This window comes from Anas platyrhynchos, chromosome 3 (genome assembly GCF_047663525.1).
Source record: "Anas platyrhynchos isolate ZD024472 breed Pekin duck chromosome 3, IASCAAS_PekinDuck_T2T, whole genome shotgun sequence".
NCBI classification, from domain to species: domain Eukaryota; kingdom Metazoa; phylum Chordata; class Aves; order Anseriformes; family Anatidae; genus Anas; species Anas platyrhynchos.
In genome coordinates, this window is record NC_092589.1 from 111,671,914 (window position 1) to 111,690,028 (window position 18,115).

General features: G+C 37.2%; 1 long non-coding RNA gene across 1 annotated transcript; it reads right to left on the reverse strand.

Annotated features, from left to right (window-relative positions):
* Positions 1-4,793: 4,793 nt before the first annotated feature.
* LOC106014994 (uncharacterized) lies at positions 4,794-17,682 on the reverse strand. Its single transcript, XR_001186729.5, has 3 exons — positions 17,451-17,682; positions 10,720-10,764; positions 4,794-4,892 (listed from the first exon to the last, which is right to left on the reverse strand). It is a non-coding gene; the product is annotated as an uncharacterized lncRNA (long non-coding RNA).
* Positions 17,683-18,115: the final 433 nt, after the last annotated feature.

The following is an 18,115-nucleotide window of genomic DNA, read 5'->3' on the forward strand; positions in this document are numbered from 1 at the left end:
TGGACACAGGACTTGAATGCATACTAAATAAGTTTGGAGAAGATAAAAAAAAAATGAAGATGTTGACTCCCTTCAGTATTGAGAGGCCTTGCAGAGAGATCTTGATAGACTAGAATGCTGGGCAGTCACCAACAATATGAAGTTTAACAAGAGCAAATGCCAGATTCTGCGCTTGAGACAGGGTAACCTTAGATGTATGTACAGATTGGAGGATGAGAGGTTAGAGAGTAGCCCTCTGGAAAGGGATCTGGGGGTTCTGATTGATGGCAAGTTGAATGTGAGTCAGCAGTGACACTGGCAACCAGGGGGGCCACCTGTACCCTGGGGTGCATCATGCATCATTGCTAGCTGGTCAACAGAAGGAATTGTCCCGCTCTGCTGTGCGATGGTCTGTCCTCATCTCGAGTGCTATGTGAAGTTTTGGTGACACATTATAAGAAAGATATAAAACTATTAGAGAGTGCCCAAAAGTGGGCCACAAAGACAGTGAAGTATCTGGAGGGGAAGTTGTAAGGGGAGCAACTGAAGTCACTTGATTTGTTCAGCCTAAAGAAGTCTGAGGGGAGGCCTCATCACAGTCTACAGCTCAATGAGGGAGTGTGGAGGCAGGGGAACTGATTTCTTTTCTCTGGTGACAAGTGATGTGACCCAAGGGACCAGTATGAAGATTCATCGAGAGAATTAAAGACTGGACATTAGGAAAAGACTCTCCACTGAGAGTGGTCGGGCACTGGAACAGGCTTCCTAGGGAATTGTTCAAGGCACCAAGACTGCAGGAGTTCAAGAAGTGTTTGGACAATGCTGACAAACATATGGTTTGATTTTGGGGTGATCCTGTGTGGAGCTAGGAGTTGGACTTGATAATCCTTGTGGGTCCCTTCCAACTTGGGATATTCTATGATTCTGTGTTTCAGTTAAGCTCCTAGCTGCTCAGCCTAGAATGTGTGCAGAGTGAAACTATTAGTTTCCAATGAAACTTTCATGTAAAAGTTGGATGTGAGATGTTTTTGACTCTAAACTTCAACTGCTTAAGTCTTCAGGCAGGTTCTCAAAAGCTTATTGTCCATTAAAGCTCTGTTCTGAGCCCTGTGTCCTTTTTTGGGGGTAGGTCTAGCCCTTAAGTTGTTGAATCATCTGGACACACTGAAACTTTCATCCTCCAGTGCTGAATAATAGCCACAGACATGTGTTATTCTCTGACTCATGTGGATTTCAAGGGGAATTTTGGATGTGCAATCATGTGTAATAACAATCATCAGTTGCAAGGTATTTTCAAAATGCACAGATATCATTTGAGTGCTCATGGACAGCAAATAACAAGATCCTGCATAAGTATATCAAAGAAAAGACAGTACTTATTTGAAAATCCATTTCTTTGTTATTAGTTGTAACCAGCTCTGCACTGTACATACTCCGTATGAAGACTCCCATCACCAGTAAACAGGAGATGAAATCTAATTGAAAGATTTATTTCCTGCTCCAATTTTAATGATATCTGTTGTTTTTTTCCTGTATATAAAGAAGTTGCACCTAGACCTGAAAAAGAAGTGAAGTAAAATCAGGAAATTATTACATTTCCTCAGCTGGATATGATTTTTTTTTCTCTCTGCTATGAAGAAAGATGTTATATTTTGCTGGAAATAAACAGATTTCTCTGAGTGGTGAAATGAAACTTGTTTGTCACAGTAGAGGGCAGAGCTGAAGGTCAGAGCAAAAATTCTACTTAGTGTGACACATTTTCATGAACTGGATCATCCCCCTGTGATTGACAAATCTGACACTTGCCAGAAAGGGAGTGAGGGTGAAAGGGTATCAGATTTCCTCATGGTTCTGGGAAGGGGTAGGAAGGTATAAAAAGACTGATAGTATGGGCCTCTATGCATGAATTTAACATCACCAAGAAAAGAAAAAATAAAATAGCTGACTAAGTAGCACACCCCTAAGTCTGAGCCCTTAGAAGGTCAGGTAGAGGAATAGATGATTTCCAGTGGACTTTAATCACCTGCTGCCCTAGGGATCTCCTCCAACACCTTTTTTTTTTTTTTTTTTTTTTCCTGGAAATGCAAAGAAATTAGGAGATGCAAGTTTTATGTGAATGGAGGAGAGGTTTTGCCTAATAAAATAAATATATTAAGAAGGAAAGTTGCAGTTAGGTTTACTGACTAATCCAGACTAAAATCTTTCAGCAGAGTGAAATGAACTTCCAGGGTATCTTGAAATCTCCAAACACTGACTTGAAATATCAGTTTCTTTGTTTGTCTTTCATTTCGCAGTGAGGTTTTCATGTCTGTTTTTGCTGATTCATCTATCTGCCATGAATTTCTATCCTACAGTTCCAGCCCTTTCTGCAGTGGGCAGAGGAGAAACAGTAGACATCTTCTGTTTTAACATCATTGTTTAGACATTTTTGACATGTCAGTTTCATATGCAAGCTAGAGAAATATGGTCAAGAATAAACAACCAAAATTTTGATGCAAAGCTGGATGGAAAACTGTAATCAGAGAGTAGGATTCAGTGTCTGAATGCCTGCAGAGATGGAGACACCAAGATGGGAGAAAATGCAAACACAATGAAGGACAGAATTAGAATTTGAAAAAAAAAAAAAACAGTTACATCCCCTCTTACCATGGGCATCAACTCTAAAGTGTGTGACTTTACCTATTACTATTACTCTGTCCTACATGCTTCTCTGAGGATAGAAAGCTGCATCATCTCCTAGGTCTGCTGGTTTCATCACTGTCTTGTCTAATTCCTTCCCACTATGTTTTCTATGAACCATCAGACTCTGCCAGCCTTGCTTTGATTTCTTTAAGGACATCAAGGAAGAAGAGCTATGTAGTGTTGCAGGGAGAGGTGGCTGTTGATTTTTTTTCCCGAGATCTTTTTCTATAGTCGTTACTGCTTTGATGAATTTTCCTACTGTATCTTGAATTCTGCATCTGTAATTCTCTGGAAGAGGAGAGATTAGAGAAGTCTGTGCTTGGGGAAGGTTGTTGGCTGTGGGTTTTTGTTGTTGTTGTTGTTGCTGTTCATTTGTTTGTTTGTTTTTGAGATACACGTGGCAGGTTTGGGAGTGAAGACCAAAATCTCTTAGATCTATATGAGCTCCACACTGTCAGTGGGCTTCAAAGACTCACGTTTTCTGCTCCTAAAGGGTGTAGATCTTGTTGAACTCAACCCATACATCCCTTTGACTTCAGTGAGGTTTAAATCAGGACAGTGTATTTTTCAGTTTAATTCCTTTCTAGATTATCTTCTAGTTTTTCTTTTTATTCTCAGCTTTTTTTTTTTCTTTTTTTTTTCTTTTTTTTTTTTTTCACTGTTATTTATCATAATTTATGAACCGTAAGAAACAGCAATTTCAGCAAAATAAGACTAACTTCTAAGACTGGGAGCTAGCTCTCTGGTGCAAATTCAGTTGGGAAATATGCTTCTACTGCTGTTCACCACTCTCAAACTCATCCTGTAAATCTTAATAAGGTATCAAATCTGGCAAGGAGGGATACCCTTGGGAGAGCTTTAATGATTTGACAGTACTAAACATGTGTAGAGGACAAGCAGGATGCTTTGTCTCTAGACTTGTAAAGCGTTACTGAGTCTTGTCAAGTTACAGACTTACATACTATAAATAAGGATAATGTGGCAATGAAAACAGAGGTGGAGAATCTGGAAACTCTTTATTATCAAGGCAAATATTTCTTTGCACCATTAATCCAAAATTTCACAGAATGACATTAGAACAGGGAAGTCAGAGGATTGCAATAAGGAGATGAAAGGTCAGGACTTTTGTGTTTTATTTACTTGCATTTTGGTTTTGCAGGGACAAGGATCAACTTATTCACCATGAAAGAGTTTCAGAATTGCTCATATATCAGAGATTATGTTTCTTTCTCCACTTGTCAACTTACTTTCTCAAACATACCTAACAATATAATCTGAATGCTTCCCCAGAGCATCATACATTTTATTACAACTTTTTTTCTTTTTTTGGATGATTTGATAAGGACTTTGTTTTGGCATCATTTAGCCTTTTTATCAAGATAGAGTTCTGCATGTTTCTCAGACAACTTCTCTTTACAACTCTGCTTCCTCATTGCAGTTTTGATAGCCATAAAATATAATTTTCTAAAATTGGAGAACAAGCTGATATGCTTCATCCAGCAGAGCTGCAGGCTATTTTTCATGATTGCAATATATTTTGTTGATTGTGATGAAGCCAAAAGATTTTTAAGTAGGAAAAAAAACTGGGGGGAGGAGAGGAAAGCAATAGCCTCTTGCTTTCTAATTCTTGCAGAAGCTCCTGAAGGATAGTAAAGATGAAGGTGTCTTACAAAATTATTCTTTTTCTGAGTTATGCTGAGGTGGGTGAGTATTTTTCTTCTTCTATTGTGCATTTGCTTTAATATTTTCTCTCTGTTTTAAAATTGTTGATTATTTATTGTTGATTATTTAAAAAATTGTTGATTATTAAAAAAATTATTTATTACAGAAAATTATTTCTAGGGAAGCTTATTAAACAGCACCTGCCATTCAGATCTCCTGTTATAATGGCTCACCAAGACAGGAACTTGTATGGTGCTGTATATAGGAAGAAACTTAGGTACAAAGGGTAAAGTATATTAAGCAAACTAGAAGGAGAATAAACAAAAAGATAGAGATCTTTTGGCTTTCAAGACAAGGGATGTTAAAGGGATGGATGTCTTTATTTGTATTTGATTTCCTTAGGATTATCATTTCAAGTGATATGCAAAGATCCTACAAACAACTGTGGAACTGCTGTTCCTCATTGTTCTTGTGGTTCTTCTGAGATGGTGGAAGTTTGGTAGAAGTCTACAAGGTTGTGTCCAGGCTGCAAGAGAACTCCAGCAGGAAGTATACATGCTTTTTTTTCCCTGGGATTCAGACAAGAACATTATCAAAGAACAGAATACAACTTCTACATCTTATTCCACCAAGTAACTCATTTTCCCCAGCTTCCATTTGTTACTGTTATTATATAACAAAAACATTTCCCATTGCCTCTGGCCTTCAAGAGAACATTATGCAAGGTATTAACAGTGGGTCCTGCAGAAAGATCCAAGGAAGATATGGGGAAGTTTGAATCTCTAGCGATTTGTGTTTTGTTTTTTTAAATAGATGCATTTACAAGGCATGGCCCTCAACATGAATAAGAATCAGCTTTTTTTTTTTTTTTAAAGTGACCCCATTAAACTTAATTAAATTCAATAATTAATATATATATGCTATATATTTTTTATATATATATTTTTTTTTGGGGGGGGGGATAAAAAGGTATGTTTGAATTAGTTCCCTGCCAAACATGAAATAAATAGAAACAAGTCCACTTTTATTTTTCCTAGGAGCGTTCACAAATGTAAGTCAGTTAATCCACTTTCAAGTCACATTTTTTGTTAAGTCAGGCTCATTCTCCTGATTGCCCTTATTTAGATAGGTCTTTGGAAATGGGCTCCAGTTGCAAAGCTCAGGTTAGGATGTGAATGTAAATTAGTGAACTTTAAGCCTGCTGTTGGGATCCTGCCTAGGTCAGGCCAATGTAGCTTTGCCCAGTTAACCTCTTTTGCCCTTAAGCAGCAGTTCCTTTAACATCATTTTACTGTTATTAATGCTGCTACTTCCTGTAACTTTTCAAGCAAAGAGACATTGGGCTCTTGCGAGGTAAAGCCCAGCAGTGGCTAATAGCAGGGCTAGTGGCACTGCTGCTGAGGAAAATAGTAGTAACAGCAAGAAACACAGATAAAATTGACACTGAGCCTCTGACATGGTAAAGATTAGTTTCCAATGAAAATTACTCCCTTGTGTAAACCAGCAGCAAGACCGTCGAGGGGATCCTGCCGCCAGCATCCCCCTCATGGAAAGAGAAACCAAAAAACCAGGCAGGTTTTTTTTTGTTTGTTTGTTTGTTTTGGTTTTTTTTTTTTTTTAGTGAAGCTAATATTTTGCCTTCTCCTTCCACAGGTTCAAATTTGGCATTTGAAATCCTTATTTTCATTGCACCTGCCTCTTCCTGCAAATTCACATCACCAGGTGCAGAAGCACCTTGCAAATACATCCTCTGGAAATACCTGTCTGGTCTTTGACCTAAGACATCACTTTATGTGCACTCAGCCCCAGTTCAACCTTCTTTCTGAATGTGTTTGTGCTCCAGCATCAGGGGTAGGGTCTTCCAAGAGAAGAGACCATTTGATACATTCCTAGAGGAAAGATGTCCTAGGACATATGTGAAAGAGAGAGTCTAAGGTTTATTGTACAAGGAATTGCATGGAGACAGGCAAAAAATAACATAAGAATCCTGCCTGGCTTACGAGAGGAGAAAGATGTATGGTACCAGGGGATATTGTCTCCCATGAGAAATAAAGTGAGGAACACTGCTGTAGTGGGTCTCTATATTTTTGCTCAGGAAGGGGTTTTAATTCCCATTTTCTGGACTACAACAAATCAATTTGAAAAAGGGAACTTCAGACCAAAGTGATGATGCTGTTCTTCCCAGGGTAAATGTGGGCTGAGCTTAGAAGGTGACTTGTATTGCAGTGCTAAGTGCTGCTGCAGTGCAACCAGTTCTTCTGACCAAGTATAAAGTTATCAAACAAACCACTAGAGTCACACTATAACAATGACCATTTCTCCTAATTTAGATATAAAAGGGACTGACACTGCAGGCAAGATGATTCACAGTGCCTACAACTAACTCTGGAGACTTGCCAAGATCTAACCAGCTCCAGAGCTTACTATGAGCACAAGAATAGCAATAGTGACTCCTGTGAGAGGACTCAAAGGAATGGCATGAAGCTGCTTGAGGGGAGGTTCAGCCTGGATATCAGGAAAAGGTTCTTCACCAATAGGGTGCTCAAGCACTGAAACAGGCTCCCCAGTGAGGTGGTCAGAGCACCGAGCCAGCCGGAGTTCAAGAAGTGTTTTCAACAATGCTCTGAAACACATGGTCTGATTTTTGGGTAGTCCTGTGTGGATGCAGGAGTTGGACTTGATGGTCCTTGTGGGTCCCTTCCAACATGGGATATGTCATGTCATTCTCTGATTCTTTGTGTGAACAGATGTGCCTAAACTTACACATGGATTATCTGCCTGCACGACTGTAGCCCAGTGGGCTAAAACTACGGGAGAATCCGCAGTGTATACCTGTAATCGTTGTATTACGCTGTGCGAACATATAGATGGGCTCTACTGGTGTCGCATTTCTTGAGCTCTGGTGATAGATACAGGCTGGACCTCTAGTGTCAGAGAGTCATAGAATCATAGAATAATTTAGGTTGGAAAACACCTTCAAGATCATGAAATCCAACCACCACTATGTCCCTTAGTGCCACATCCATTCATCTCTTAAACACCTCCTGCTGACTCCACCACTTCCCTGGGCAGCCCATTCCAATGCATGACCACTCTCTCTGTGAAATGTCACTGCAATCACTCCTATGTTTCATTTCATTATTTTAGACCAATATCAAATGCTTCTATTTGATGAGTATCTTTATTTGCCCAGATGTTCCCAGTTCATGCCTCTAAGCCTGAAAAAAATGATGTGGAACTGCATAGGATATAAGATTATTATGATCTGAGTATGTAAAGTCTGGGGTAGCGTTGAGAGTCTGAATGATTTATAATCAGTAATTAGTTCCTGTTCTGACGACCTAGAAGCTGAAACTGTTAAAAAATAAATCAGCATGATGTTGCTGATACATTTTGATGCTTATATTAAATGTCATTCAGGCTTAAAATGCAAAACACAATAGGATTTTAAAAACTTGTCCAAACATCTTTGTATTACAATAATATACCTAGTTGCTTTCAGGGGGCGAATGAATGTGGTTTACTCTCTGGAGCCTACAGCATGGCCTAATCAAGTTGAATGAGTTACATAAATAGTACAGATACATAAAATGCAGGCATGGATATAGATGCATTACCTGCTTGTTCTCAGGGGCTAGGTAGCTGGGTTTTGACACCGATCTTTAAAAATATTTTCTCAGGCAACAGTCTAATTACATGCATTTTATTCAGCTCTGGTGGATTTACTATTAAATTTCATATTCCTTTCATACAGTCTCAGGATTCCTGCTTATCTCACTATCCGTTATACAATGACATGAAGACAAGTTTGCTTTTGCTGTTACTGTTTGCTTCACTGGATTTAGCCCTTTGAATTTCATACTGTGAGTTACAGAAATTATGTGAGCAGAAGCGGTTTTTAAAAATATATGGACAAAAAGACAAAACATTAACACACTGATAAAAAAGGAGATGTAAAGCAAAGATAAAGGAAATCTCAGTGGTTGAACTTTAACAGATTTGAAGGCAAGATTTGGATAGAAGGGCCAGATTTTTTTTTTAAATAAGTTCTGAAATTGGGGATGGTCTTGTGCTATAGTTAGTAAATCATCAGTGCTCAGTGTAGCTTCTGTTCCGGCTCTGTCATATATTTCCTCCATAGAAGTCATTTAATATCTTCCTGCTTCTGTTTTTCATCTTTAGGACAAAGACAAAATGTCTCATTTCTTACCCCTTTTTGAAAGTCTCATTTATCTATGTTACAAACTCTTCAAGCAAGGAGTATCTTTGAATATCAGTTTTATAATGCACAACACCTACCTGCAGTAGAGCCTAGACATGCTACTACAATAATAATAATAATCATAGAAATGGCAAGAGTAAACTTCACTAATTGAAAACTGGGGTCTCGTGATTTCATCTCTGCATGTGATGTTAACATGAAGATTTAATTGTTGTGTGAAATTCTTGTGTACTCTTGAGTGAGTAAGCAATCTATTAAACCAGTATCTGCCTAAAAGATTCCTCAGGATGTATGTGTAAAATTTTTTGGAGGAAATCTGAAAAGTCTCTGCTCCCCCAAAGACTGAAAAATCAGAATAAATTTGAAGTAATTCCCCAAATACAATTTTCCAGGTCTCACAAATATACACATCCTATTTTCTGAGCCACTGTTTCAGTTCAGAGTACAGCTTCTCTCTTATTTCACAAATTGCAACCAAGGCTCTCTTCTCTTTCTTACCTTACGTGGAGAGGAAGTCTAGGGCACACAGAGAAACCATAATGAATAGCATACTTCTTTCTCTCTCCAAAAAAATTTATAGCTCAGTACCATCCCTTTCAGAAGACAGCTGTATTTCCCTTTTTCTAGACCATATACACTTGTTTTGCACTTCTTGGAGTGGTTCCCACAGGGAAATTAAATGACGGTTTTTGTGCCAATAGTTTTGTGAAAATTTATATATGTACATATGTGTACATATCTATGCAATTGGTATAAAATAAATCTAACTTTTTTATTTTATATATATATTTTTTTTGCATCAGCTATGATACTAATCAGATGCAGGTATTAAGCTGGTTGCTGTTTGTTTGCCATTTTAACTTTGATCTGTGAGAATAAACTCATAATAGTAACTACTACTCCTTCCTTACTCAGTGATTTAGTGCCTCAGGAAACGCTTGTTCATGAAACTGTTTTTTTTAGCTACCTGGACATGATGATATCTTGGAACAAGACATCACTGGAGACATTATTTCCTGTGTGTTGAAAATCAGTAACTAAACCAAATAATTTAGTTGAAATATGGGAGAAGTTAAGGCTAAACAATGGTATTTTTATTACTGAAATCACTGCAATATGCAGTCTTGCTCTCCTTTAGTCTAACACTGTGTGGTGAAGGAGGATACAGATATAAAATATCTGTGAAGTCTCAGGCTGGGGTAGGGAAGGTAAGGGTATTTTGCATTTGGCAGCTCTTATATCCAGGATCTAATACTTTGGGGAAAAAACAACAACAACAACAAAAACAAACAAACAAAACCCACAAATATGTATATTCTACCAAAAAGGAATACCATTTCAGAGGAAGGCTGGAAGGCTTTCCCTGCTCTCTCTCCCTCCCCTGCCCCAATCCTTTTCCTTAGCATAGGCCCATTTGCTTAAACAGATCTCAATTACCTATTAAGGTTTTCCTATTCCTTAACTTTTTATACTTTTAAAAATATCATTTTTAATACTCCTGCAAAGGGTTAATGGCTCTTTCACTCTGGCTTTAGAAGTGCTGATGTTTCTTTGATAAAACAAAAAAGATTAATTTCACAACCAGGAAATGAAAGTCTTTACTGAAAGTAAATGCAAATTTTAAGTAGGGAGTTAATATTCAACTTTTAAGAAATCATTTACCTATTGTGAATGAAGGACTCTACGAGGAGCCACATAGGGCATAGTTCAAATCCTGGTACATAACCTACTGAAATACGTGTTTCATACAAATAGACACTCCCGAGAATCCATCTTTAAGTACTCAGTAAGAGAACAATATGTGAACCTCACTCTTGATGGAAAACAGGCACGATGAGATCCAATTAACTTTGGGGTGATGGTAGTTTTGGCTTACTGGGATTGAGGGACAGTAAGATAACAATACAAGAATAAAAACTGTGTGAATGACTCTCAGAGGAGATTTTGGCTTATCGTTTCGAGTATTTGAGCAGAGAGAAAAGGAAAATACATAGTGTTACTATGACTATTATTCAATACTACTATCAGCATAGGAATTCCCTTTCATTCTTTTTGAAGGAGTTCCAATTCTTCTTTAAAAGTGGTTTCACATGAGAGAGAAGGAGGTCCGGGACATGATCTCTAGAAAGATGTGCACATAATTTCAGGAATAAAAAGGGTATTTGAGCACTTACCATAAGCATGGCCATGTGTCAGATTGTCTGCATAGTTAACTGCATCTGGAATTACAAGAATTGTAATGTAATTACAAGAATGCCCAGTTGCCCTATACACATATGTAGGATGTATTTACTTGTATACCTCCATGAAAGAACATCCACAAAGTCTATACCTGTGTGACTGATTCAGAGTTCTTGCTCTTGTTTCACCTTTAGGACTTTTTTGTTATATTAACAACAAGTGTCCTAACTCACTTGTGTCTATATAGAAAATACAAACATTTTTTCCAAAGAGTGGCAAACATCAGCTTGTGTATAAAACTATCTGATAAGCTGTCTTATTGTCATAATCCTTCATTTTTTTTGCCCTTCGTTCCTGTCCTAGTCATTTGTTCTTTCAAATTAGATCAGATGTTCTTGAACCATTTTTTTCTAGATTTGTTTAGTTCTTGTATAACAGACCTGTACTGAAGAAGTAAAGCTGAACTTGAATGACACAGGTTTTTACCTAACAAAGTTTCTCAGAAAAGTTACACAAGAACTGAGATCATTTGCACAAACTATGGATTTTCTCTCTGAATTTATACAACTGTATACTAGTCCATTCCAATAACTCAGATGTGTGAACACCAAGTTGTGAAGCAGACAATCGAGATCTCATAGAGGCAAAAATGAGAATCTCTAACAGTGTTTCTGAGGTGTTAAAAAGAGGTTTTCGTTGATAGCATACATGTTGTTCCACAGATAAAGTGTTGATATCACTTCACTTGTACTTAGAGTTTGTAGTTTTAAATCCCTGCCCTTCCTGTCTTCAAGCTAGGTGTTGTTGTAAACTCACATAGGAAAAAAAAAAAAAAAATCAGATTCACAGTCCTAACCATGTATCACTGCACTCAAAGATTTGCATGTTCTGAACTTCTATACACTGATATTCAATGCTGGATATTTGTGTGCCAATCCATGAACTGTATGCAAAATTGTGAGCCTATGGGCTCTTTTTTGTCATTGTAAAATGGATTCTGGAAACATACAGAGTTAGGAACCAGGAATTATTTTTATTAATAGAACAGAAAAAAACCTACTCATCAGTGAAGGAGAACAGAAAAGGAGTAGAATTTTCAACTGAGGTACAGTTTATTTTAGGGAACTGAAGTGATTCTTGTCATGTGGTTCTTTCTGTTAGTTATTACAGTTATTTAAGACATAGTAGAAGGTTCAAGAATCCATTTCACAAGCTATATTACCTAGTATTTCTTTCTTTCTTTGTATGATTACTAGATATCTTCACGTTTTTCCCCAAATCTTCTCCAGATACCTCTAGATATGTCTGTTACTGACGGAAGATTCAGTGGTCCTTTCACATAGATCACTTTTACAGTGTTGGGCCTAACTTGGAAGCTCAGAGCATCTCACTGATATTTTTCCATGTGTCAAATCATGCCTTCCTCCATTCAGTTTGTTTTCTGTGACCTTGCCTTTTTCTAAAAATACTGCACACTCTAGCTGCTCGGAGCAATATCCTGTTCCCAGTGGAGTCAATTTTTGGCCTTTTTTAATAGGCTGTTGTAGAAAACTGTATCAAAGGCTTCCAGGAGGTCCCCGTAAACTATTTTAACTGGTTCTCCTTTATTCACTCTTTTGTTATTACAATAAAAGAATTCTAGCATATCTAGGACAAGACTTACTTTTTCCCCAAATTGTTCTGCTTAATCCCTGCTAACTGCTGTTCATGTGTGCAGTTTAGTTCCTCTATCTTTAATTAGCTTTTCAGCTATTTTACCTGGTACTGAAGCAAATCTATTCTGACTGCTTTTCCTAGAATCTGTTCCTTTCTCAAACTAGGTATCTCATTTACTACTTCTCAGTCTTCTACAAAAGAGCTAATCTTAATGAGCTTGTGGTTAGTGTCTCACAAGACAATGCTTTGTGTTTATGTCAGCTATTTCCTACCCCCTGGAGAGACTTAATCTTCACTTATATCTAAATGAAGATAAATGTGACTGATTAAATTGGCAATTAATGTTGTTTATAGAAATTATTTTTCAAGTGTTTGTAGTTCCTAACCCAGATTCTGGTTCTGCTTTGAGATGTCAAAGGTCTCCATGGTTAAACAGTATGGTCTAGTGTCTAAATCCAGGCTCAGACCCAGAGGCTTAGGTAGACTCATTTACTCGCACTTTCTACATGATATCTGGCATGTCACTTTATCTTCCCATGTCTCCTTTCCCTTACAAGTATCATAATAATTACCTTATTGAATAATATACTTTCAGACTCTTTGGTTAGATGTGTTAACATGGACCCTCTGTTTCTTTCTTCTGGATGGCTTATTGGTGCTCGGAGTGGCTGTTCCAGCAAGAGAGGAGAGTTTGAACTGTACCATATCTTACTTATATTGGTATTTTATGAGTTGAGTACAAACCTAATCTAGACTTTCACATTAGTGTAAACATGAAGTCATTACTTTCTAGATGTTGGAAATGAACAAGGATTTCATTTGTATAATTCATGTGAAAATTTTCCCCTCAACATCACTTCTTAATGTATTAACTCTGTTTCAGATTGCTGAATAAAACATTTCTTTCTTATATGAAGCAAGTCCTGTAGGTCCTATAAATCCTAAATTGACAAAAACAGGAACCTTCCATGGTGATAATGAAAAAAAATCACTGACAATAATCCAAATTCATAGTTTCTTCTGAAGGTTTGAAGATGAAAACAAAGGTACATGTTTTGTCTGTGAGAGTTTTTTCAGGAGGTCATAGGGAGAAGTGCCAGCAATTTTTAGTTATAGAAGCTGTCAGACAAATAAACATCAGTAAGTAAATTTAAAAAGAGCTCTGAAGACAAAAAGCTAGCCTTACTGAATCTGCCTTTACTACTTACTAGCTAACATTTTTATGTACTCTAGAGTGAAGATTTAACTAGAGTGCTAAAAACCTATATAAATACTCCCCAAACCTCTCCTTGTTATATAAAGCACCCTTCCATCCTCATAGCATAAACAAGATTTTACATGCATACCTTCTGTGCTTGCTTTGCTAAAGATTTGCTTGTACTTTATGTGAATATTAAGTGTGTTTGTTCCTGCTTTTTCCCCTGTGAGTTCTAATGATTTTTATTTTCTCAGTACAGTGCATATAATAGTGTCGTGGTCTAATGAAACCAGCAGAGGGTTGAGCTACTGAAATATCTGAACAGTAGCTCTAACTGCAGCTTGCTTAGGAAGGTCATTTTTGTAATGTAATTGTGGATCACCAGATGGCACTCTCGCAGACAGTATATTAAGTCAGAACCCTTTTTGTTAAAAGGGAAAAGAACATATAAATCTCTTTACACGTTTGCTTTGGCTAATCTCACCAGGTCACACCATTCCATTGACATCTTTTTGATACTGTCTCACAAATTTATTTTCCAGTTTCTAGTCAGGCTCTCTGTTCAAATCCAGTAAGTATTCTACATACATGTACATCTATGACTTTCACATCTCCTCCTAACTCTCTTCCCATTATATGAAACTTAACATTGTCCAAATTAAATGCAAAGTTTTTTGCCTCTAGTTCTCAATGTCATCATGCTTCATTCCCACATTTTATAGAAGTGAGAAAGTTGGACTTTTTTTATTATTATTATTATTATTATTATTATTTTATTTCCTTCCCCTCTCATTTTAAGTTGTTCTTGGTTCCTCTACAAAAACTTACATTAGGTTGAGTTTTGAGTAGCACAACCTCTTCACTGACTTTTCTGAAGCAGAATTCAGTGCAACAGGAATGTAGCATGATGGGATCACAGCAGAAGAAGGCAAGTCATGTCAGAGTTAACAAATACACCTCACTAAAACACAGCTTGGAACTGCAGTTTCTTGTTTAGCAGGAGGTAATATCCGGCTAGAGGTACTCTTTGATACAGTCAGACACTGTATAGTCACTATACTGTCAGAGGCACTCTCATCAGTCCGTCTACATATTTTGGGTGTATTACTGCTACGCTCTGCACACTGTTACAGTGGTTCCTGTTCAGTGACCTCGGATGCCCATATCTCTCCGCAAATATCCCTGCGCTGTTCTTTTCCTCCATTTGTAGAAAAGGCTTTGGTTGGTCACTTCACTTCTCTTCTCTCTGTCAGTCTGTCAGTCCTGACCTCTGCTTTGACAGGTTCTCTCTGCAGTGATAAATTTCCCCCATTAAGAGTTACTGCAGAGCCTGCAGTAATATAATAGTATGCAAACAAGTTACCTTATACAGCATTCTTTGAGCCATTTCCCCTTCAATGGCCAATTCCCTACATTTTCTGAACAATGTATGTAATTTAGTCTGTGTGACTCCTATCAATTGCAAAGAGCTAAATCCTCACCTAAATCTTTGAAAATTTAGGGGTACCTTACCAAGTCTAGATTATGTATCACTTTAATCATCCTTATAAATCCAATTACGCATCTTTCAAATAAATAATGATGGGTTTTGCCTGAAGCTTTTACTGTTTCTCAATCTGTATCTATCAACTGAGATTTTATGTGCACTCAACAATTGTTATTCTGTTGTTAGGAATTCTGTTATTGCTGACTGCAATAACATTCATTCAAATGATATGGATATAAAAGATTCTTTGCTTCTCTCACAGAGCAGTTAAATTGTAAGACAGCATTAGTTAAAAACCAGTGTCACTATTATGAGAAGTTGTGTATCCAATTTTTCCCATTCTTATTCTGAAAAGGTTCTGGAAATGTTTGAGGTTTAAGTTAAAATAACATTTCCAAAATTGATGAGGCAATGGAAAAGAACTTCACTGTCCTCACCTAAAAGCTACATTAATAACAAAAATTAGAAGTTGTCTAAATCAGAAAATGAATTGAAATCATTACTTTTTTTCTCTCTCTTTTTTTTTTTTCAAATTACCAGATTTCAGTTCATTCAAATTAAGCTGTTCTACCTCTAACTGCTATTATATGTCCAAAGCTGAGATATATGAAAGAATCTGTGAGTGTATCTGTGAACGTATCTGTACGTAGACATGCCTGTCAGTTCATGAGCAGAGTCATGTTTGTGATGTTTTTATTTTTACATTCACACACAAGAATATCTACCTACCTGGTATTGTTATTAAAATACATTGCTATGACAATAACATCATTTTGTTATTATTTGTAAAGTCATTTGTATGCTTTAGATTACAATCTACTGCTGTTTAGTAAGTGGAACAGAATTCACCCTTTGTCAGCTTAGAGCTTGAATCCAAAATACTACAAGTCTCTAAACTTTCTGGTACTGGAACAAATATATTTGTGCAGCACCTGACTCACTGGGCATGGGAGGGGAAAGACAATGTTGTTAACATGAAGATTAAGTGAAAATGAGAGTAAAACAGTCATCAGAGTGGCATGTGTGAAAGTCACCCAAGAAAACTTTGAAATAAAGACAATTTTAATGGTGTACTTAGATCTGGTAATCATTAAAACTCCTTGTGCCTCTGACAGTCCATCTCATCCAACCAGCATCATAATTTTTTAGAAAAAAGATGCTTTATACAAGGTATATTGTCAGGCTCTGGGTTAACTGAGAACAGTTACTGGCAGCATACAAAGAATTCATGATGAGGTGCAGAGCTAACGACAGTCTTGGCTGCGGCCTTTATGTGTTGTAAGTGTAAATATTATAATTATAAAAGAGGAGGACAGTGAGAATCTTTTTATTTACAAGGAACTCCAACTCACACTGGTAGATAGGGGATCTGCAAAGCAACACACCACTACTGAGGTCAGGGGGAAGCAGGCACGTGCTGAATTGTTCTATAGTGCATGATATTGTTGGAAGCATGAAACTCTTACATAAAATGTAAACCGGGTGCCTGGAGACCTGTTATTAATAAAGACCAACAGCCATTTCTTTGAGATATCAGAGGCATTGACTCTAGCAGCCTGGGTAAAATCCAAACTGGCAAATACTTATCAGAGGCATACAAAGCATTCATAATGAAATGCAAAGCTGGTAGCAATTCAATTTTGGGGGTATTTTATTACAGACATCAATATGAGCTTATCTGAGTGGAGTAAGTACACATACTTTCAAGTAAAATTAGACATCATATCCCAAGAAGGTGGAAGAAACATCACGTCTGTCTGCCTTGCTAAGTGAAAGTGATCACATTTTATAGATAAGTCTTTTATATTGAAAGGATGTGAAAATGCATGTTCATATAGATGTTTGGATTGAAATAATGTATTTTCCCTGAAATGCTTAAAAAGAAAAATATGCAAATTTAGGCAAGATATAGAAGGTATTGGGGAAAAACACAATTAAAAAATAGGAGAATCTCTCTTTTACTATTTAATTAGATTTCACATATCTCTACAAGGTACATTATTCTCCATATAACATCCCTCAACAAAATACAATTTCTCTAAATTCTTCCTTTACTTTCAGGGAAAACTATGTATTGGGGCCACCCAAATTGATTTAGATGTCCAGATGAGCCATAATCTAAGGCTGTCTATTTCTCCAACAACCTAAGCCCAGTCAGCTGCGTATGCTCAGAAATAAACTAAATAACAGCTAGATATTTAACTGAGACTTAAAAGCCATCAGTAATCACGAGTTGAGGAAAGGGAGGCTCCACCAAAACTCCCAAGAAATATCATACTAAAGCTAAGCAGAACAGTCTAGCATTTTTTTTTCTTTTTTTTTCTTCCCCCTGTACAGATGACAGTCACTATTCAGATTTAAGAAATTCCACGTTTCAGTCTCACCTCAGGCTGAGTTGATACAGATGCACAGCTTACTTTTCCAGGAGATGATCCTAACCTCAGTAGATAAGGCTCTTATGCTGCATTAAATGCAAGATTTCTGGAATAAAAGTAATCCAAAAGTGAGGACCCTAACTACAAAATCCTGTGAGATGATGAACTCAGGGACTTGTTCCCAATAAAAGAAAATCTTTCCTTTTTATTTCAGTTCTTTCATCTCTGACAAATATTACCCAGCCTTTCTCTGACCTTCATCACAGATGTAATTTGTTAACATTTATAGCAAGGCAGATGGGTCTGCCAGTCTTTCATAGAAACTTTGTCATTCTGCATTTTGCAAGGGCTGAAAGGCTTTTGGAAATTAGAAATGTCACCTACAACGTCAAGCTGAGTTAAATGTCCTTTCCTGTTCATTCTCACTTACCCACTTAGCCTTAGAGCTTTTACTATCTGCTGCCCTTCTGCAGCTACAGTGGTGCTCTTGTTGACAGGAAGAAGTGACAAGATGTGTAGGCATGGAAGCCAATGAGGTTCTGAAGGCAAACAAAAGATCAGCATTTGAACTGACAGCAGCAAGAGCTTTGAAATAATCTGGTTAACTGAAGAGTTTCAAGGGAGGAAAATCTATGTGTGTTGGGAATATGCTAAAATGGTTGTGATGCCAACAG